Source organism: Oryctolagus cuniculus, unplaced genomic scaffold (assembly GCF_964237555.1).
Source record: "Oryctolagus cuniculus unplaced genomic scaffold, mOryCun1.1 SCAFFOLD_114, whole genome shotgun sequence".
NCBI lineage: Eukaryota > Metazoa > Chordata > Mammalia > Lagomorpha > Leporidae > Oryctolagus > Oryctolagus cuniculus.
In genome coordinates, this window is record NW_027208290.1 from 85,190 (window position 1) to 107,903 (window position 22,714).

Below are 22,714 nucleotides of genomic sequence, written 5' to 3' on the forward strand. Positions count from 1 at the left end.
AAAGGGCTGGGAGTTTGCTTCAGTGTTTAGAGTGCCACTTGGAAAACATATTACAAGTCAGAGTCTGTGTTCAAGTCCAAGCTCCACTTATGATTCAGATTCCTGCTGATTCACATCTAGGAGGCAACAGGTGATGACTCAGGGACTTGGTTACCTGACATCCATGTGGGAGACCTGGATTTAGTTCAGGATCCTGGATTTCACCTGACCAAAGCCCCGCCTGTTTTGGACATTTCAGGAGTGAACAAGGGGATGGAAGATTTTATGTGCATATGTATGTATATGAATATATGTACATGTGACTATATATGTACATGTATATATTCAAATAAACAAAAACATAAATAACATGAAAATAAACTTAAATATATAAATAAAACATTCAAATAAATAAAGTTAAGTACATCAATAAAATTCTAAACACTTAAAGAAAAGGAAGCTATGGCGAGATTTTTTTCCCCAAAAGGAAGTAGATGGAGCAAATGTCATGCATTCAAATTCCACAGGGAGCTGATGCTATACTCCCTCACATATGCTTTAGGAGCTAACCTCTTAGGCATTCTTGTGGGCTTTCTGACTTTATCAAAAAGAGTTATTACAGCACTTAAGCCTTAGGACCTGGGAGCAGTGCCAGCTAGATCAGCAGGTGGTTCGTGTCCTTCTGAGTTAGGGAGAGAGGTCAAAGCCACGTGAGGAAGATGGCATCGCTATGGTTTGCTGTCACACATGAATGTGTTCTTTTTCTTTCACATCCACTGACATTGTGGCAAGGAATTTAAGTAGCCCTGTTTAATAGTCAGATTTATATGTAACAGTTATGACAGCGCTGCAAATTTTGACCCACTACAGCTTCATTGCTTTGTAGAATATTTACAAACCGAGCAACTGAGACGTTAGGTTTTGGGGTCTGCATTGTGGAATAGCAGGCTAAGCTGCTGCCTGGGACAACGGCATCCCATGTTGGGATGAAAGTTTGAGTTCCAGCTTCTGTACTTCAGATCCAGAACTCTGTTAATGCCCCTGAAAGCAGGAAATGATAACAAGGGTACTTTGACGCCTGCCACCCATGTAAGAGATCTGGATTGATTTCCAGGTTCCTAGCTTCAGCCTGATTCAGCAAAGGCTGTTGTAGCCATTTGGGGAGTAAACCAGCAGGTGGAAGATTCCCTCTTCCTCTCTCTCTCTCTCTCTTTCTCTTCTCTCTCCCCATCCCGAACCCCATCCCTCTGCCTTTCAAATAAAATAAATAAATCTTTTTTTAAAGACTTTCAGTTTGCAGATCCTTTTAAAGGGTAATTTTTGTCTATCTATAAAAACACTTCAAGCAGTTGAAATATTACCAGTATATGATCATTTGTAGACACTCTGTTACAGGTAATCTGACTAATTTTCTCCACCTTATCGCTATAGAGCTCAAGACTGTACAACCTGAAGTGTGGAAGAAGTAAACATTTTCTTATATCCGCCACTCAAACTCACTTTCTAACATAGACTGCAGAGAACAGCTCTGTGGTTAATGGGCCATCCATGCAGTTTTCTAAAAGCTTCTGAAAGCCTTTTGAAAAAAACAAGATAGGAGCAAGGTGCTTGTATTTTGTCAAGAAAAAAGGAATCTGAGAATCAAGAGAAGGAAGGGAATACAGACTGGAATTACAAAGACGGCTCTGCAGAATAGACAACCTGTCAATTATTTAAGACTGCTCTAAGTGGACCTGACAGGTCATTACTAATGACTTTCTCGCGGTTAAGTGCCCCTGGGGAATATGGATAAGCTGATGCAAGTCATTTGTCTAAAACATCTGGTTCAAGATCATTGTTATCTGACCCAACTGGAAAATACTATTAATTAAAAGCCAAAGGGATGAACACTTCTGTACATTACCAATGCAATATGATAGCAGGATATTCTAAATGTGGAATTCGCTTCACTGGTTCAATCTCATCATGTTTTGCTCTAGTCTTATTAAGAAATTAGCTTTGGGGCTGGTGCCATGGCTCACTTGGTTAATCCTCCACCCACAGCACCAGCATCCCATGTGGGTGCCAGGTTCTAGTCCCAGTTGCTCCTCTTCCAGTCCAACTCTTTGCTGTGGCCCAGGAGGGCAGTGGAGGATGGCCCAGGTGCTTGGGTCCCTGCATCCGCATGGGAGACCAGAAAGAGGCACCTGGCCCCTGGCTTCAGATCGGCACTGTGCTGGCCATGGTGGCCATTTGGACAGTGAACCAACGGAAGGAAGACCTTTCTCTCTGTCTCTCTCTCTCACTGTCTATAACTCTGTCAAATAAATAAATAAAAATAGCTTTAAGAATATATTGGGTGAGGGGGAGTCAATTTTCTAAAGCAAAGTTTTGTGCATTTATAAAGCATCAGAGGAAAGTATATCTTTTGTCATGACAATGGTTCTTAACCTTTTGGTAAAAGGTGATAAATCTGTTCAAGAATGTGATAAAAGATATGGTAAATTTCCATGTTGACTATAACATACAAAGACATGCAGGCAGTGTTTTACAAACAATGTCTTTGTCGCCAGGTGCTCCTGAAGATGAGCAAGGATCTCAGATTAAGAGTGTATTATAGAGGACCTTGTTGTGGTATAGCGGGTTAAGCCACCATTTGCTATGCCAACCTCCCATATGGGCTCATGTTGGCATCTCAGCTGCTCCACCTCCGATCCGGCTTCTTGCTGATGCACCCAAGTAGGCAGTGAAAGATGACCCAAGTTCTTGTGCCCTTTCATCCAGGGGGGAGAGCTGTTCTGCAGCTCCAGCTCCTGGCTTCAGCCTGGCATAGCCTTGGCTGTTGCAGCCATTTGGGGAGTGAATCAATGGGTGGAAGTCTCTGTCTCTACCTCTCTGTAACTCTGCTTTTCAAATAAGCAAGTAATTATTTTTAAAAGTGTAAGATTTTTCTGAGTTGTTGAATTCTGGAATCTATTGTAGGCAATGAATGTTTCTATGATGGCATACAGGTATATAAATCTTAAGTAAAACAATTGTGAATATGAGCACAATGCTGCATATTATGTCAAACCTTCACATGAAACATTTAGACACAAAATAAATAAATTTAGCTTTTAAAAGGAAAGAAATGTTGGTTCCATGATAGAGAACAACAAGTTGTACTGAAGTTCTTAAGGGACATTGTTTTAATATTTTACCTTGAAAATTTTTAAAAAGATTTATTCATTTATTTGAAAGGCAGAGCTACAGAGAGGCTGAGGCTGAGGCAGAGAGAGAGAGAGAGAGAGAGGTCTTCCATCTGCTGGTTCACTCCCCAATAGCTGGGGTGTTAAGCTGATCCTAAGTCACGAGCCAGGAGCCTCCTCTGGGTCTCCCACACTGGTGCTAGGGCCCAAGGATTTGGGCCATATTCCACTGATTTCCCAGGCCATAGCAGAGAGCTGGATCGGAAGTGGAGCAGCCAGGACTCAAACCAGCACCCATATGGGATGCTGGTGCTTCAGGTTGTGGCTTTACCCGCCACAGTCCCGGCCCCTTACTTTGAGATTTAATGTGAATGAGAGTAAAAGGTTTTCTAAATAACAAATATACAAAATATATATGAGGATATTTAAATAGTCAACCACATATTAGATGTATAGTCAATGTATATCAGATTTTAATATACTTATCTGTCAGAAACAAGATAATTACATTAATTTTGTTTAAGAGATTTTAAAACATCATAAGAAGCAAATTTACAAGTAGGAGACTGAACCAAAACAGAAATTAGATGTCAAAATCGATCTTTATAGCTATATATGACTATACCTAAAAATATGAGTATGTCTGTCAGAATGAAAGATTTCAATCTAAGTATTGTTCAGTTCCAACAATATTAAAAGTATTTTATTCCTCACTTGACAATGTCCATGGGAAACTTGCAACTTGTCAGACACTGTACTAGGAAAGCATGATGCAGAATTAACCTAAGCAGGCAAGACTCCTTTCTTCATGGAACTTGTGTGGAGTTCCATGTTGGAGGAGGTGGTAGAGCTAAGCTTTGTGTCACCTAAGCTTAACCTATTTGTCTAAACTTTTCTTGAACCCTTTGCCTTAGCCATTGTTCACAATACCAAGCACACACAAGCCTTCTTTATATCTTGCCTTTTTAAGTTTCCCCTATTTGGTGTTCTTGGGAAACATCTTTTCACGCTAACCTGACACCTACCCATAATCCTATGTACTTCTAGCTAACTTCAATTTTTCAGGTCTTTTTTATATTTTGTCCTCAAAATTACTTGAACTTTTATAGTCTATAAACTTTTTTTTTTGACAGGCAGAGTGGACAGTGAGAAAGAGAGACAGAGAGAAAAGTCTTCCTTTTTGCCATTGGTTCACCCTCCAATGGCCGCCGCGGCTGGTGCACTGTGGCTGGCACACCGTGCTGATCCAAAGGCAGGAGCCAGGTGCTTCTCCTGGTCTCCCATGGGGTGCAGGGCCCAAGCACTTGGGCCATCCTCCACTGCACTTCCGGGCCATAACAGAGAGCTGGCCTGGAAGAGGGGCAACCGGGAAAGAATCCGGCGCCCCCACCGGGACTAGAACCCAGTGTGCCGGCGCCGTTAGGCGGAGGATTAGCCTGTTGAGCCACGGGTGCCGGCCAGTCTGTAAACTTTAAATAGTCTTTATGTTTCAAATTATTTGCCCAAAGTCTGTTTTTCATTGAGTTCTTAATCCATAATGACATGGACCCAAAGGCCTAGAGAAATTCTAGGAACAGAGTGGTTATTTGATAAAGGCCTAAAGAATAAAAAAAGGAGACTCTGGATAAGTGAGTGATTATGTAACATATTATTGTGGGGTTGTAATTTGTAGGAGCTTTGAAAGCTTTGTGCAAAGGGTGAGACCTCTAACGGGAATTCAGAGATCTGTAGGAGATAGACGGCAGTGCTGTCATGACTAGCAAAACTGAATGCAGTGCTGTATACTGGATGTCATAAAAAACACATTTGCTTGATGCTCCCACTCATCCATCCATCCCTCCATCTATCCATCTATAATTTACATTCATTAGAATATATTGAATGTCCAATAAATAAGAGTGCAATGTTCTTTCTTTTTTGTAACATTTTCTAGGAAACAACACAGGGGCTGCCCTATAGCAGAGATTTGACAATTTATTTAACTGGATGAATGGTTACACTAAGTTAGAACGATAGAAGTGAATAAAAAGAATAAAGTCGAAGATCAGGGTAAAGAGGATTGCAATGCTGTGTTTTCTAAAATACAACTGTTTTGACCAAAATAACCCATGTTGAATATTTACACTGTATAAACAGGATGGCATTTTTAGAAGTCAGTCTGTTGTTCCCTTCACTAGATATCTTCACATGATAATGTAGTTCTTAGTTTAAATATGTTGAAAATACATACAAATAAGTAGCAACATAGACTCACACATTTGCAAACATTTAAAATCAAAACAGAAAAACAGTCATCATCTGTTCCTTTCTCATTATACCTTAATTTGGTATGCAAATTGCACGGCTTCTACCCATACCTAAATTTTACATGGCAATTTGCTAATCCAGTTTATGTAATGTGGTGCAGACACAGACATTTATAAATGAAAATATAATAAGATCTTATTATGATTCCTGATATTTTATTAGCAGTAATTGAGTGTGATAATTTTCCAAGATAAGCAACCATTTTGATATATATATATATACATATATACTATTTGACAGGTAGAGTCATAGACAGTGAAAGAGAGAGACAGAGAGAAAGGTCTTCCTTATGTTGGTTCACTCCCCAAATGGCTGCTATGGCCAGAGCTGCGCCGATCTGAAGCCAGGAGCCAGGTGCTTCCTCCTGGTCTCCCATGCAGGTGCAGGGACCAAGCACTTGGGCCATCCTCCACTGCCTTTTTGGGCCACAGCAGAGAGCTGGACTGGAAGAGGAGCAGCCGGGACAGGATCCAGTGCCCCAACCGGGACAAGAACCCGGGGAGCCGGCACCGCAGGCGGAGGATTAGTCAAGTGAGCCATGGCGCCAGCCCTTAAATCTCATTCTTGTGCTGTGTGCATTGACATTCATTAGGACTCAAGTATTTCACCCATTTAAAAACAACATTGCAACTTTTGTTTAATTTCCAATTGTTGTAGGTATACAATTTTGATCTATTTGAAATTGTAAAACTATCCTACTTGACAGATTAATATTTTTAGTATACAGTGTTTTTAATTTGGAGAGAAATACCATCTGGAGATACCATTTGGAGATAAATACCAGGCACCCACATGGGATGCTGGCGCCACAGGCGGAGGATTAACAAAGTGAGCCACAGCGCCGGCCCCTGTGTTTTTTGATATATAGTATATGGAAAGTCTCAGCTCCATCCACCAGGATGTAAGCTGAACAAAATCAAGATTAAGGTAACAGAACTGGTTCAAATCAGTTAAATCCAAAATGGTATCCAGATTATGCACTACCTTTCCTCCAGTCCCATTAGACCCTCACTGTGACGCATTAACAGAGTAAAAACCTCTCCCCCTCCTGCCATCACAGGTTACAATTACCATGACAACCTACAGAAATGACCACAAAAGGGGAGAAAAAGAGGTGGAGCCTTAGTTCTGGAAGTTGCCCCCCCCTTTCCAGAAATACAATGACTACTCAACCCAGATAATAACTTACCTTTCCGGACCCCATAAACTTCATTTGTAAAGAGATTGCCACACTAAGAAGAGAGCTACTGCCAGAGGTAACTTGCCCTACAAAGCTTCTTGCTTGACTAACGAGACAACTCTACTGCTCATTTCCTGCCTTCCTTTTCCCAAACTTGATTTTCCCACTCAGAGGACCCACACCTTTTCCTTTTCTTAGTCCAAGACTATCTAGAAACCTCAGTCATGTGGCCACCGCCTTGAAGGACATTCTTTGTGAACTCTTGTGTGTGCATATATACCTAAAACTCATTTTTCTTATTATCTGTCTCATATTACATGTGATTTGTAAGCCATAACCACTGAAGTAGAGGAAAACATTTTTAACCTTCTCTATATGAAATATAGTCAGAGTCTCAGTTCTTCCTGCTAAATTGATCACAAAGCATGTGAGTGTGCCACATGCCTCAACTTGGCCAAGGAAGTGGTAATAGTAAGGAACTGTCTCTATAAGTGGTTGGAGGAGTTGCTGTAGAACCCCCAGACTGGAGATGTCTGCCCCACATGCAGAAAGCCAAATCACTGGCATTGAGATGCTGGGAGAAAGGAGGTACTTATTGCAATGTTCAGAACTAGGAGCCAGGCTGCTGTAGCTCAAGTCGCAGGCTCCTTGTGGGGAGAAGGACAAAGCTTCTTATAGATTTAAGTTGGGTCTTGAGAATGGATGTTCAGCTCATACCTAAGTTTCTGGTTGGTCTGCAGTGTTTGGGCTTTAGCCATTCCGAGGACAACATGCAGATGGTAATTACTTCCTGCCACAGGCCTGGAATTTCCCTGAGAAGATACCCTTTGAGACCATACCAGCCATCAAGTTGGTAATTATTGGAGAAAAAAATGACCACATGAGACCAGTGATGGCTGTAGTACTCCCTCAATTCAGTAAGTTAAATTTAGTAAGAGGCCAACTTGCAATAAAAAAAGGTTAAAACAACAACAACAACACACATGCACACACAACACAGGACAAAGACACCTTACACTAAGGGAGAGAGGCTGAGAGGCAGGGGCCTGGTGGTATCCAACATTTGCATTCAAGGCCATGTATAGGGGTTCAGTTTCACTAACAGGTCAATGTAATGTTTGACGTAGCTTGACTGCCAGTGTGAGATAGTAATAGGAAATACATATATCTTGGTCTCTGGTTCCAGCCCTGAGCACAGATCACCTAACACCTTTGTAGTTTTCTCAGTGATAGGGGTGCTAGAAGAATCTTTGATCCCAATATTTTATTCTGGCCCAATCTCCTGAGTCACAATTCCTAATACCCTACTAGATGGGGGCACTAGGAAAATTACTTTGCTGTAATACTTGGCCTTTGACCCCAGTTCTTGACCCAAATTCCTTTGGAATTTACTGGACACCTTTTTTTTTTTTTTTTCCCTAATGAAACAACTCATAGTGGGCTCTTGACTAAGGTCTGGTCACCAGAATGAGATAACCATGATTATAAAAGTAGGTCATTCAGTTCTCCCTCTCCTATTCTCCAGAGAGGGAAGAGACACTGGAAATAAATAAAACCTCCATAAAGTTCTCCAAATTTAAGGGTTCAGAGAGCTTCCCAATTGTCAAACATATCCTTGTGCTGGGACAATGGTCATCTCAACTTCACAAAGACAGAAATTTCTGTGCTTAGGACTTTTCTAGACCTCACATTGTGTAGCTTATCTGGCTTTTTTATTCTTTCTTACCTTCCCTATCATTCAACTGCTACATGTAAACAAAGTGTTTCCCTGATCTCTGTGATTGATAGAAAATGAATTGAACTCAAGGGGAAGGAAGAAAGACCCCTGATGTAGCTGGTTGGTCAGAGTATAGCTGATGATCTATTACTTATGATTGGCATCTGAAATGGGGAGGGAGCGGTCTTGTGGAACTGAACCTTCAACCTTTGGGATCTGACTCTGTCTTGAGTGTTGGAATTAAGAGGAGTTATAGAGTGGAAGTATCACTATGTATTTCATATCACTATGAACTACATGAAATTTGTTCAACTTATATAAATTTAAAAAAGAGGAGTTATGATGTTCAGAATTTAAGAGGTTCATGTTCTTATCTCTGACATACGAAAGAACTCAAGGACAAGACATAGATAAAGCTTAGCAGAGGAATTAGATTTACTAGCAAAGTGAAAGTACACACTTAGGAGGGAGTAAACCCTTTCAGGAATGGACAAACATTTCCAGGAATTTGGTGACTGGACATTTTCTGGCCTTTATAAGAAGTCTTGGAATTTTCATGGCATCAGGAGCACAATGGGAGTGGGAGTGTCAGCCATGGTAATTTTATTATAATGGAATTATAATAGGCTATAAGTTGTCAGTGCGACACAGTAAATAGCCATGTTGATATTTTTGGCTGGTGCTATTTCTGGGCAGCAACTTTGCTATAATAGCAATTTCAAGTTGCCATTCATGGGATGAGTTTGAGCGGCAACCCTAGCAGGAATGGTATTTCCTCCACCTCTTTCTTGGATACATATCTGTCTCTATAGCTATAGCAATAGGACTCCCAGCAGGCATTTTCTAGAAAATTATTGGGAACTGGGGAAGTGCTTTTCCACATCAGATGTCGGAAGTGTTATTTTAAATGGTGAGTCAGATGGAAAAAACATTTTGTTTTTTCTTATATTTCAGAGCCAAAAAAGGCACCTTTTCAACAATAAGAATTTAGTCTGATGTTTAAACTGTGGCTTTAGGCATCTGCCTTATGGCTTCTTTTTGCTTCTGTATTTTATTCTGTAAAATGGATATATTAATACTGTCTTTGTAAAATTGTGACAAAAAAGTTAGATAATAATATATTCAATATGGTTAATACTGTTTCCAGTCAATGACAATCACTAATTGATATTTAGTTTATATTAGGACTATAATTAACTTTTATATTTTAGGCTTTATAGAGACCTTCCATAGATTTATATAAACCCCAACAAAATTAACTTATTTGTACAATGACTATTGCTTTCTTATCTCAAGGCTTGTTGTTAGAGAAGGAGCTATTCCATGACAAGTTGAATTTATGTGACCCCTCTGCTTCTGCTCCTAGAAAACAAGGAAGTTGAAGGAATCCCATTTTCTTCTATCCCACCTTGTAGTCCATGGAATAACTTGCAATAAAACCCTCCCTTTTCCTATAGGACATGGACAACATCCATGCATTCCCCATTCTTTCTTTATGAAAAGATCATAACACAGAAACCATGCAAATGCCTACTCTTTGGCTCATAAATGACTAATTGAATTGCTTTTTACTGCTTCAGAATATAATCCATGATGTTAAACGAGGTAAGGAAGACTGTAATCAAGAGGAGGCCATCACTATAGGTGTGGAGTCCTATGAGGTGTTGCAGTGGGAGAGAGAGGTGGAACCCAAGCCTATGCGTGTGACCATTTCTAGACAAATAGCAAGGCAAGGGCAGTAGTTGGAGAATTACTAAAAGGAACATCAGGGTCAATGGGGATTCTAGCTGAAGGCAGGCCAGGGAGATGGGACATCATTTGGAAGATGGTGGAGGATGATGAAACTGATCAGACAATGAGGATGATCCGATATTGTTGATGGGGAGTTCTGCTGAAACTGGTGTAACAGGAATCTTCTTCCTAAAAGCAGATAGTGCAGCGGTAGACAAGAAGACCAAAATCTGAGCCTCACTGAACAGTGGATTCAGAAGGAGCCTAGTGCAGGTTGGTCAAGGAAAGAATATGGATCAAAGGGAGCAAAATGCTTGTAGACAAAATTTGGTTGGCTTCCCTCCTTCCCCCAAGCCCTTGAACTCAGGTCAATCTCAATTGGAAACAGCAGATAACTTCCACTATGCCCCCGTTAAGGGCCGCTACCAGAAAATAAGCTGGCCACAAGGTAAAACACTCTTTGACCTACCATCCAATCAAGACACTTTTAAAACCTTTCTTCTCCATAAAACAAAGCCTCTCTCTGGCTAATTCTTGAGACTTTTGCAGGTCTGTAGTCACAGTGTTTTTCCTATTGCAATAATCTCTCCTGTATAGGGCCTCCACCATCTGCCTAGCAATGATATTTTAAAAGAAAATCTGTCCTTTCTAAGTATGAATTTTTTTTGGTTACCTGTTATAAGTGTGGGTGAAATCAGACATGACCCCCTAATATCTACACAAAAATGTGGCCCTTTAAAGTTTCCCAGAGTGCTATCTGGGATGCCACATATGCTACCGGAATTTGGGGTGCCATATGATTTCACCATGAGCTTATTAATAAATCCCCGATATTAATAAGCCCAAGAGTGTTCTTACCTAATATTTAGAGGAGAATTCTAAATACTGGCACAGATAAACGAGGCAGCATAGTACATTTTAAGCTTTTATTTAGTGAGGAAGGTTCATAAGAGAGTGAGAGCTTTATTTAAGAGAGAGGTGAATGGGGGTTCATACCGAGCACCAGGAACCAGCCACGTGGATGAGTATCTAGGCCAGGAAGCCTAGGGCGCATGGCCCAAAGGCCATGAGCCCTGGAGGCACAGGGCTACAGCAAGCCCGCCTCCTGCCAGACACTCTGTGCCCCAGGCTTTTAATCTACTTCCAAAGGGGAGTGGATAATTAACCTGATTGACTGGTTGGCACCCAGGTCTGGCCAGGTAGGGGCATGAGGTCACACAGGGGCGTGGCGAAGGCTTGGTCTTCCAGTTCACAAATCTAATCAATTTTAGCCTGTATGCCTGCCTACTTCAAGGGGAAGTAGGGCAATTTTCTATAAAATAAACTAGAAAATATACATACTTTATTTTGCTTCCTCTTATAAGAGAAAAATATGTTTTCATGGCGAAGACAGTATCCACCTTTAAGTTTTGAGTTTGAAAGAAGGAAAATGCAAGATGGCTTCTCCATACAGAGTCGTGGTATTGCTCAGAGGGCTTCTAATGTTCTTTGGTTCTTATCACCTGCTTTTAAAGCATATGTGACATGACTCTTGGCTCAGCCTTGGAGGCTGGTCTCACCCTTCCCTTCTACCAGTGTCATGGGCATAGGTATTTTAATCTGTATTCTAGGTTCTTGTCCCACAGAGATAAGAATCCAAAGCACAAGCATCCACATAGTGCCCAAGTGAGAGAGAGCAGGATTTATTTAAAATAGAGACACAGTGAACATACATTCACGCATGAGTGTGGGCCCCTCCACATGGAAAGATGACATCATGAGTGGGCCAGAGAGTTGACCACGAGAAGTAAGGGGGAAAAGAGGAGGCCTGAGAAGGATCCCCAAGCATGGCAAGTAGCAAAATAAGGCATCTCGCCTGTTATTAGTCTATTTTATGTGGTGGTGGGGAGTGGCTTATGAGAATTTCTGGGATCTATATAGTCCCTAAACACGGAGTTTAACTACCATGTGGCCAGGAAGGCATCTCTTCCTTGCTGGTCCCCAGTGAGACACAGGTGCATCATGGGAAGGTGGACATATTAGATTGAGAAATGAAGGGATAAAGTTACAGTGGAGGACTGGTAAAAATTCCTGTTGTCCGGCGCATAACAAATCTTCCCAGGCAGATGAATCAATTAAATTCACAGGCTTTTTTGGGATTCTGCTCCCGGGCGAGGTTCACCAGTCCCAGCAGAGCGGGGGTCCAGGGAAGTCGCGTGTCAAAAGTTGAGAGGGCTCCTTTTATAGATTCAGGGGTTAAAGGTTGAGGCGGGTCTGATCCTCCTTGGTTGCCCTTTAGGCACCGTGGGGACCTTGACAAGGACTTTTCTTCCCCGGAAGTGCGGGTAGGGACTTTCTATTCCCGGAAGTATTATAGGCCTTCCCTCCTTGGGGATCCCAAAGCTACCACCTAGTAGTACCTAACTCCCTGCCTAATTTCACAAGGACTAAGACAAGAAATACACAGGGTGTTACTTAAAGCAACTGTCAATGAGTCTGCTGTTTAGGACAAACATTAAGAGTGTTAATTGTCACTGTGCACTAACTCCCCATGCAGGACCTCTGTCCTCAATGAGTTGTTATTATGGAAGTTAACTGTAAAACTAATTCTCAGTTTTTTGTGTGTGTGTATGTGTGCAAATTTTTGAAATGTTTGCTTAGTATAGAGTTGGTCTTCTGTGTGCAAAGTTCATTGAAAATGAATCTATGGAGAATGGGACTGGGAAGGGGAGAGGGAGGAGGAGGAGGAGTGGGAGTGTGGGTGGGAAGAATAACTATATTCCTAATCTTGTACTTATAAAATTTGTATTCCTTAAAAAATAAATTAATCAATTAAAAAAGAAGTACATAGGGACATTCCAGAAAAAAATCTGCCCAATAGGTAGTTACTGCAGATGTTTCCTGAAAATGTGAGGTATTATAGAGGATTCTAGTGTGGAGAAGCAGTTTAATAAAAAAATAGATATCAATTTTTAGAAGATTCTCTCTCCCATCTTGTTCCTCCTCTACATCCGTTTCATTTCTTTGAAGTGCACACTTCTGCTATGCAGAACAATTCAAGAGTTTCTTATCCCTACCACAGACTCAACTCTGGGAATCCCATACCTATGCAACTCATTAATGGTCCTGCTAATCTGAGATCTATTTACAGTAGAGTTAGTTCCTGTGGGGAGCAACTCGGACTAGACTAAGTTACTGGAATTAAGACTTATTCTATGCATCTGCTCTCCCACAATATGGTGCTGGGAGAGGAGCAAACAGCTTCTACCCAGCTGCCTTTCACCAACTTGACAAGCTGCAGGAGCTGCTCCTGATTGGAGGAGAGCAGCGTACTCGGCGTGTGGGTAGCAGAGTTGGGATTGGTGGAAGAGGACTATAAAGGAGGAGAGAGACAACATGCACCAGGAACATCTATCTGAAGGAACACCTGTGCAGCCCTGGAGCGAGCCGGCCGGCGGTGTGCTGCTCCCCCGCGGAAGTGGGGAAAGTGGCTAGGGGGAACCGCCCTTCCACGGAGGTGGAAGGGACGGCAGCCAACCTGGGAAGAACCAGCAGCAAACCCGGGGAGGGCCGAGCAGACAAAAGAACAGCGCAGGGTCCTGTGTCATTCCTCCACGAAGACGGGGAGCGACAGTTCCAACCTTTAGCAACAAAAAACACTGGAAAAATGCTTTGAAAGTACAGACTCCCAAACACATTAAGCAGTAAAGAGGCAGAATCGTTAAATAAGCTAGGGGCCATTGGCCTGAGGCTATCTTCATATTTTCAAGTTTCTATATGACAAGCTGCACCCTCTTTTTAGCACAGAAACTCAAACCTAACTTGGGAGAATGTTATTGTAGCAGAGCGCAGAGGCTCAGTCAATCATAAGCACCACCGTTCAGTCAATGACAGACTGATAGAACGATGCCAAGTAAGGCACTTGCTCTTTGAGAGAGAAAGCAAACTATTTATGCATTTTACCTCTACCTTCACACTACAAAAACTCACTGCTTTGTTGCCTCGGAGCCACTTCTGGATTTGAATGCTGCTAAATTTATGAATCTTTTCATGCATGTATAAACTCAGCTCAATCTATTTTGTCTACAGTTTTTCCTTCAGTGGTTTTTGGAATCAGCATTGATATCCAAAGGAGACTTTCCTCTTCCCCAACAATGAGTAACCAAGAAGCCCATTGTACTCAATGCTGAAACCAAGCCCTTATGGCCTGGGGGACTAGGCTGCCTCTGGCCTTCTCACCAGGAGTACCTCCTCTTGGGGTTGGCTGCCCTCATTCCTACCTGTACACTCACAATCCCACTTTAGATAAATCCTGCTCTCATTTTTGCACATTATTTATGCCTCTGCTTTGAATTCTTCTCTCACATGGGACAAGGAGTTAGAATAAAAACAGGAGACACTTTCCTAAAATACTTACCCAGTGCCTTGAATTCAGGTGCTAAATACTGCCAGATCCTACTCTACCATGGTCTCAGTCTCCTTCCTTTAAGTATTCCTTGCCCTGCTTTCATTAAAATTAACTCTGAGTTGAGGGTGTGGTGCAACCAGCCCTCCAGGATCCCTAATGCCCTTGTGGATAGCATCTTGATGCTGGGCCTTGTCTTGAGGAGTTTCTTTCCCAGGAACTCCAGGCCTGTAGCAAAAAGTAGCCACCACCTCCACATTGCCCCCAGACTGACTGAAGGGCGCTTTGCCATTATCAAAATTCCCAGGGAATCAAAGCAAGGTCATGAGCACAACCTTAATTCCAGTCGCAAGCTCTCTCCTTCTCTCTACTACTCTCAGCCTGCTAACCTTTTAACTCACTTACCTTCCCACCTCATGATGAAAAGAAAGCAATACAGATGCCTTCTAAAATTAGGCCCTCAGAACAACTAACTCTGCTTCGTTAGCCTTCTTTAGGCCTTGGTCATTATTGAGTTCACCACAACAGTGAACATTTTCCCTTGCAAGGGAAAGCTTCCTCTGCTACCCCAGAAATTTTCTGAGGCATTTAGTACTTTCGTTGGAAGGCAGGATCTGGGACTTCCTGATCTTTGAAGCCAGATTAGACTCCAATATATGCCTGTCTGCCCTAAGAAATATTTGCAGCTACTTATTTTAAGAAGCTTTTGAAAGACCAAATTTACATCTATAAAAGAAATTTCCATTTGTAAGGCTGCTTGCCCCTCTGCACCAGGAAAGCAGGACAAAATTACTACAAATATTCCTAAGGAGCTGATGGGCTAAAATCTGTAGGACATGCCTTGCCTTTGTTTAAGGTGTTTTCCCTGTCTGTAAGCTGGACTTTTACCTGCACATTTATTTCTTTATTTTGGAAAGTAATGGTTTTTAAGTCTGAAATCTAAGTTCTGTGTATTTGAGATGTGAATTTTCTATGGTCTCCCACCCAAGGCCGTCAATTTGAAAATGCAAATTTGAGGGAGATGACTCATCACAAGAAAGGAAGAGAACTATTTGGAAAGGAGCAATCAAAAATCTCAGTATTTTTCAAAAATCTTAGTGTTAGTTATCTTGTTCCTGAAAACCAAAATAATGGGGACAAAGTCTGAGGGTAAAGAAAAGACATATGAGGGTTAGCAGACCCTCCAGTCTCCAGATCTACCACCATCCTGAATAAGGGTGCTCTGGGATGTTTAGGAGGCCACAGGGAAGCAGAATTCAGGAATAAGGGAACAAAGGACACGCGCAGCAGCATGTTGGCCGCTGGCCAGGTGATAAGGGGCTAGTTGGAGCTGCAGTGCTTATCCAGTCCAGTTACAAGGTCAGCTCAGGTCCAAGTTCCTCAGTGGTCAGCAATGTCATACTCTTCAGAGATTTTGATAATGGCAAAGTGGGTCTCAGGGCTTTCTGTCTTGCACCCAGAATTCTCCTATAGAACATTGTTCATGACAATGCTGTCCACAAGTGTCATCTATTATCTCATGAGTCCAGCGATTAGAATCCTGTAGAGCCATCTCCACCACTCTCTCGATTCAGTGAGTTAAGCTAAGAGAGATTGGCTGGGAGACTGGGGCCTGAGGTTTTTCATTCAAGGCATTGTTTGGGAGCTTGCTTTGAACCTAGAAAGGTTATTTTTTTTCTTTTGTCCAGAAACACAGTTCAGATCTAACTATTCTTCTAGAAACTAGCAGGTTTTGTATTATTATACATAGCCCCTGATTAACAATTTAAAATGGAGGTGATAGCATCTTTGTCTCTGTGTGTACGTCTATAGATGTCTGTGTATGTTTCTGTATGTCTATATAAGCATGTATGTTATTTATAGCTTGCCTACCATCTGTGTGGGTTTCAGGTCCTTGGATTTAAGGAACTGTGGGTCCAAAATATTTTTTTTAAAAAGATGCATATCTACTGACCATACATACATATATTTTTCCTTTGTAATTATTTCCTAAACAACACAGTGTAACAAGTATAAGTGTATTTCAAACAGTTTGTGGAAAATAGAATTAAAAGCGATAACAGACTTCTCCATTCAGCTCTGTTTTCTCAGGCAGCTACTGAAAGCATGTCAGTGAGAGCAGGTACACTCAACTGGTCTTCCCATTCATGTTCAGACGATTACTGTTGTAAGAACTCTCCATTCAACTCTGAGAAAGAGAACATTCATTGCTCATTATAGGTCTGTAGGAGAAGTGGCAGATCACAGTGAAGCCCAAAGCAACCTCTCCATTTCGAAAGAGATTTGTAAATTTTTGGAGTTAGGCTAATTGGGGGCAAACTGGACAAAGCAGTGACAGAACATGACAGGTACAGAGGAAAGGGATTGGGGGTGTTCTTTGAATAGGTATTGCCAAGTGACAATTATGGGCTATTAGTATGTTAGACAGCCCCTGAAGCTTACCATTAAGCATGGAGAGAGGGGGTCCTCTGTTGTCTCTAGTTTCAACAGTATTAGATTTCAACAGTATTGTGTGAGTGAGAACAAGCTGTCCCTAAATTGCCTGTGTAGGATTCAAAAGAAACATCTAGTGAGCATTATCTGAGAAGTGGTGGAACACTTTTATTTATTTATTTTGTTAACTATCAGGTCAGTTTGACACAGGGGACATGTTGCACAAAGGTATGTTTTGTCTTAGCCACCTGCAGCAAACTGGATGACTCCTTTGCTCTGTTTTTCTACCTCGTCATGCATCCCTAAAAATGTCCTCCTTAAAGTCAACGAGCACCCTTCTTGTCAGCAGCCTCTTTTCAGAGACAAAACCCTCGTGTCTCTGACAGTGCTTGTAGACAATCATATCCTAAAGGAAGTAATCTCTAACCATTGAGAAATTTTCCCCTGGTAGCCCAAAGCTACTTTTCAAGCCAAACCAAAGTATGCACATTGTGTATTCAAATTTGGATGGGAATTTGACCACTTTGGAATACTTCCAAAGACTCATTGTAAGTTGTTGGGCTTGGGTTTCCCACGAATAGGTCACTCATGTTCTACCCTGAATAAACCTCATATTAAACTTTTTTTCAGATCCTGTTTGTTTTCATCAACGCTGTCTGATTGATTCTGAGTCCCTCTAATCAGAACTTGATTTGCCAGCATTTTTACATACAAGCCCCTTCCGACCTAATCCATAAAATCTTTCCCCAGGCCCCTTATCAGACTCCTTACCTGATCTCCTTGTAATAGCTTTCTCTCTGCAAAATAACCTGGATTTGGTGATTGGTCTTCCAGCCTACAAATACAAATACACCAAAAGACAAAAGACAAAAAATACACCAAATGCCTTTGGTAACACAATGGCACTGCTGGCAGAACAGGAAGTCCTTCCTAAATGTTTGCCAGTGGTACACCAGCCCCAGTCAGAGAGCTGGACACAGCCTGTGAATAAAGCAGCTGCCAAGCCTGTAGCTCCGTGATTCTCCAAGGCTTTCACCTCTGGTACAGTGGTATTTCTCTCTGTGTCTCTGTCTCTGTCTCTGTCTCTGTCCCTCCCTCCTTCCCTCCCTCCTTCCCTCCCTCCCTACCTCCCTCTCTTTTGTTTGCAGTAGAAAAATGTCTCCAGGTGAGTAATCTCAAAAGGCCACTTTATCTCCCTCCTTGACTTTGTATGCCCCTATGTGGGTCCTGTCTAACCCTCTATGGGTTCTGTTGGGGTAAATCCCCAATCTCACTATTTGAGGCAGGACTGGGTTTCACGGTGGTGAGAACACTTGCTGAGTCCTTCCAGGACCCTGGTTCTACTGTACTCCGACCTTTGGTGCCTGTTCTTTGTTTAGCATCTGCTACGATTTGTGCTGTGTTAAGTTGTGTACTTTTTATGGAATCATAAAAAGAAAATTCTAAGAGCGCTTAACTGACTTCATAGCCCCTCCTCTCTCATCATGGCCCCAGCTGCACGGCCTTAGGTAGCTCCTCTGTTTCACTGTCTGCTACGTGGCAGGGTGGAGCCAATGGTGGAAGCCTGGCCTAGTTTTCCATTAATGGATGATGTAGAACAACAAAGTTAGGTAAGATTTGATGTGTACGTGTGTGTGTTATATGTGTTGCATTAGTTACATATAATATTTACATGATAAAATACCATAAAGAATTGTATTTTGAATTGACTTACACATCAATGAGTGCTCACATAAATTAAAATTGCTAAATTAGTCCAAATGCCTTTTGGTTCATGTGACTTAAGTAAATCTTTGACAAATAAATTTGTAAATTTGTTGGTAAAAAGAAAGTTAAGGTTTTTTTTTTTTTTAATGATCATTAACATCCATTTGTGTCTGGGGTTGATGACCTAGAAAAAGGATGCTTATCAAAGCTGTTAGATATTTAAAATCATAAAAGCATAATTTTAATCTAAATATAAATGACGGGGATGAAAGAGCAATGTGGTTGGTGTTCACTGTTTCCTGGGAATCAAGTACCACAATTCAGCTTTGGGGATTTTCTTTTGACAGGGACAGATCCTGGGTTTTGGTCGCTAGACAACATTGCTCCTGGCTTGGCCAGCTCAGATAAATTCCTTTACCTCACAGCTCAAATCATTGTCTCCCTGTTTCCATTGGCATGTGTGCTAAACAAGAACTCTTGGGTTTTCTGCCTCATTATAAACACACGATGGATGCTGGTGTAGGTGGCATTGTTCCACCTCTGGGTGGTACTGCCAAAGTTAATTGGTTAAAATTAGAGCCCTCTATTTAGTTGGCTTCAAAGAAAATATATGCACATATAAACTAACTATCCTTTAAACTGTTAAAGTGATGGAAACTGAACTAAAATATTTCAAGTTTACATGATCTGTGATAATCTTCAGTTAATAAAAACTAGTGAAATTCTGTTTAATCAGAACAGGTCTATATTCAGAGTTTTGGACATCAAAAATGCACACACACAATTTTTAATTTATATCTGGGTTGATTAGTTATGTAGGTTTATGCCATCTTTTTTTGAGGTTTAAAAATACCGAACTATACATTCTACCTAAGAATAAATGTTGTTAGAAGAAATACACTTATTCATGTATGTCAAGCACATTTTAAAACTAAGTCAAACAAAAGGATTCATATACAGGGTTGTATAATAATTGGAAAATATATGTTGTAAAAAATCTATGAATATTTTTCCAATTTTTTGCACCAAAATAAATTTATCTTTTAATTATATTTTTTACAAAATCTAATTACTTAACATACAAATAAGGTAAAAATGGCTAAAAGATAAATAAATTGATCATTAGCCTTTTTTGGTGTGTTAACACGTATACTTTAAAAAAAGTACAAAAGTGAAAAATGAGCTACATAATTTTCTGTAGCCTTTGAAGGTCTGTCTTTGATTATCACTTTGGTTACATGAATAGTGTTATTTAAAAGTGATTTGTGATGCCATTTTAATCAAGTGCTTTGAACTTTTGATATTGATAAACTTCCCCAAATCGAGACATAAGTTAAATCTTTTGACCTCAAACTGGTATAGGGAGCTTGCAGATAGATCCCTGATTTATAAAAATAGAGGCAGAAGGAGATTAAAATAATTCAGCATATTTGATATGTTAAAGTGCATGGAAACCATTGTCAAATAACATGTAATACTGAAACTTCTTTAATTCACATTGTATGGATACATTGTTAATGTACTTTATATATTACATGAAATTCCTAGAAATCTGATGGTTCTAATATAACCCATCAGTCATAATTATAGTTGTTATCTTAAATATTGTCTGTCACAGAAATAATGAAATTTCTTTGTCAATTGCCTTATAATGATCTCTCGTCAAACCTTTAATTATGGCCATTTTAAGTCTTGTCATCCATAGACAGTTAATTATTTTACTCTGATACTTGCATGAAAGCTATTGCAAGCAATTATAACCGAAAGTGTTTCATCTTATGAAAGACTCAAGGAAAGAATTCTCATAAGTATAGGTTTCTGATAACTTTAAGATCAAACCATGGCACTAAGGATTCCAAAACTCTAATGACTAAACTGACTGACTTACAAAACCATTATCAAGCAAAACATGAACTAACTGAATACCCAGAAAATTCTGTGGTAAATTTCATGTTTAGTACAGCTGGTACTGAAATGTGATGATAGGCAGTCACAAATGAAATCCATACATGGTGCCCTTTTGCATCACTATCATTCAATATAATTCTGGAAGTTTTAGTCAGATCCATTAGTCAGAAAAATAATCAAAGGCATACAAATTAGAAAAAAGATGACAAAAATATTCCTATTTTCAGATAACATAATTCTTTATTTGAGGAGTCAAAAACTCCACTATTAGAATTCATAAACAAAATTTGATAAAATTTTAGGATATAAAATCAACTTACAAAAATCAGTAACATTCTTATACACTTACAGTGCTCTGGTGGACAAAGAAGTTACAAGTTCAGTCTCATTCACAGTCATTACAAAGCAATTAAATACCTCGGGATCAATTTAGCAAAGGATGTGAAAGCTCTCCACAACTGAAATTACAAAATGTTAATGAAAATTATAAAAGAGACACAACAAAATAGAAACATTTTCCATGATCATGGATTGTAAGAATCAGCTTTATCAAAATGTCCATACTACCCAAAGCAATTTGCAGATTCAATGTGGTTCCAATCAAAACACAAAGGAAATTCTTCAAATATGTAGAAAAAAATACTAATGTTCATATGGAAACAGAAAACACCCTGGAAAACAAAAGCAATTCTAAAAAATTTAAACAAAGCCAAAGGCATCACAATACCAAATTTTAAAGCATAGTATAGGGCTGTTATAATCAAAACAGCCTGGTTCTGGCACAAATTAGACATTTAAACCAATGCAACAGAGTAGAAACCCCAGAAAATAACCTACCACAACCAACTAATCTTTAATAAATGAGCTAAAATCATTCTCTGGAGAAAGGACAGTCTCTTCAACAAGTGTTATGAAATGATGAACTTCCACACACAAAAGTATGAAACAAGACCCATACTTTATAGCCTATACAAGAATCAATTCACAATGGATCAAGGATCTAAACCTAAGACCTAAAACCACTAAATTACTGGAGGGAAGCATGGGAAAAATGCTCTAAGACACTGGTGTAGGCAAAGACTTCTTGGATAAAACACCAGAAACGGAGGCAATAAAAGTAACAATAGATAACTGGGATTACATCAAGCTAAGAAGATTCTGCACAGGAAAGGAAACAAGCAACAAAGTGAAGAAGTAACAGATAGAAAGACAATATTCACAAACATCCAATAAAGGGTTAATATCCAAACTATACAAGAACCTCAAGGAACTCAACAACAACAAAAAGCAATCAAGTCAATAAATGGGAAAAAGATATGAACAGTCATTTTTCAAAGGAGGAAATCCAAATGGCCAACAGACACATGAAAAAATGCTGAGGATCACTAGCCATCAGGGAAATGCAAATATAAACCACACCTCACCTTAGTAAGAAGGGTTGTCATTGAAAAAAATTAATAACAATTGCTGGCAAGGATGTAGTGAACAAGGTAACCTAATGCACTGCTAGTGGAAAATAGCTAGTACAATTATTATGTAAGAATAGTATGGTGGCCAGCGCTGCGGCTCACTAGGCTAATCCTCCACCTTGCAGCATCGGCACACCAGTTCTAGTCCCAGTCGGGGCACCAGATTCTGTCCCGGTTGCCCCTCTTCCAGGCCAGCTCTCTGCTGTGGCCCGGGAGTGCAGTGGAGGATGGCCCAGGTGCTTGGGCCCTGCACCCGATGGGAGACCAGAAGCACCTGGCTCCTGCCTTCGGATCAGCGTGGTGCACGGGCCGCGGCGGCCATTGGAGGGTGAACCAATGGCAAAGGAAGACCTTTCTCTCTGTCTCTCTCTCTCACTGTCCACTCTGCCTGTCAAAAGAAGAAGAAGAAGAAGAAGAAGAAGAAGAAGAAGAAGAAGAAGAAGAAGAAGAAGAAGAAGAAGAAGAATAGTATGGTGATCCCTTCTAAAACTGAAAAAAAAAAACACCAGATCTACCATATGACCCAGCCAACACACTCTTGGAAATATATCCAAAGAAAATGGAAGCAGCATATTGAAGAGTGACCTGAAATCCCATGTTTATTGCAGCTCGATTCACAATAGCTAAGATATGGAACCAACTTAGATGTCCATCTAATTGGGTAAAGAAAATGTGGTATATATACATGATGGAACGCTACTCAGCTGTAAAAGAATGAAATCCTGACATTTA

General features: G+C 40.5%; 1 long non-coding RNA gene across 5 annotated transcripts in view; it reads right to left on the bottom strand.

The window, feature by feature from the left end:
• The window catches only part of LOC127485835 (uncharacterized), a 39,971-nt gene that overhangs the window by 10,735 nt on the left and 6,522 nt on the right, over positions 1 to 22,714 (bottom strand). For 4 of the 5 annotated variants that reach the window (XR_011385978.1, XR_011385980.1, XR_011385976.1 and 1 more), the window contains 2 exons: positions 20,863 to 20,971; positions 17,670 to 17,733 (listed from right to left, as the gene is read on the bottom strand). This is a non-coding gene — a long non-coding RNA (uncharacterized lncRNA). The remainder of the gene's footprint in view (positions 1 to 17,669; positions 17,734 to 20,862; positions 20,972 to 22,714) is intronic. The other variant, XR_011385979.1, reaches the window with a different exon arrangement.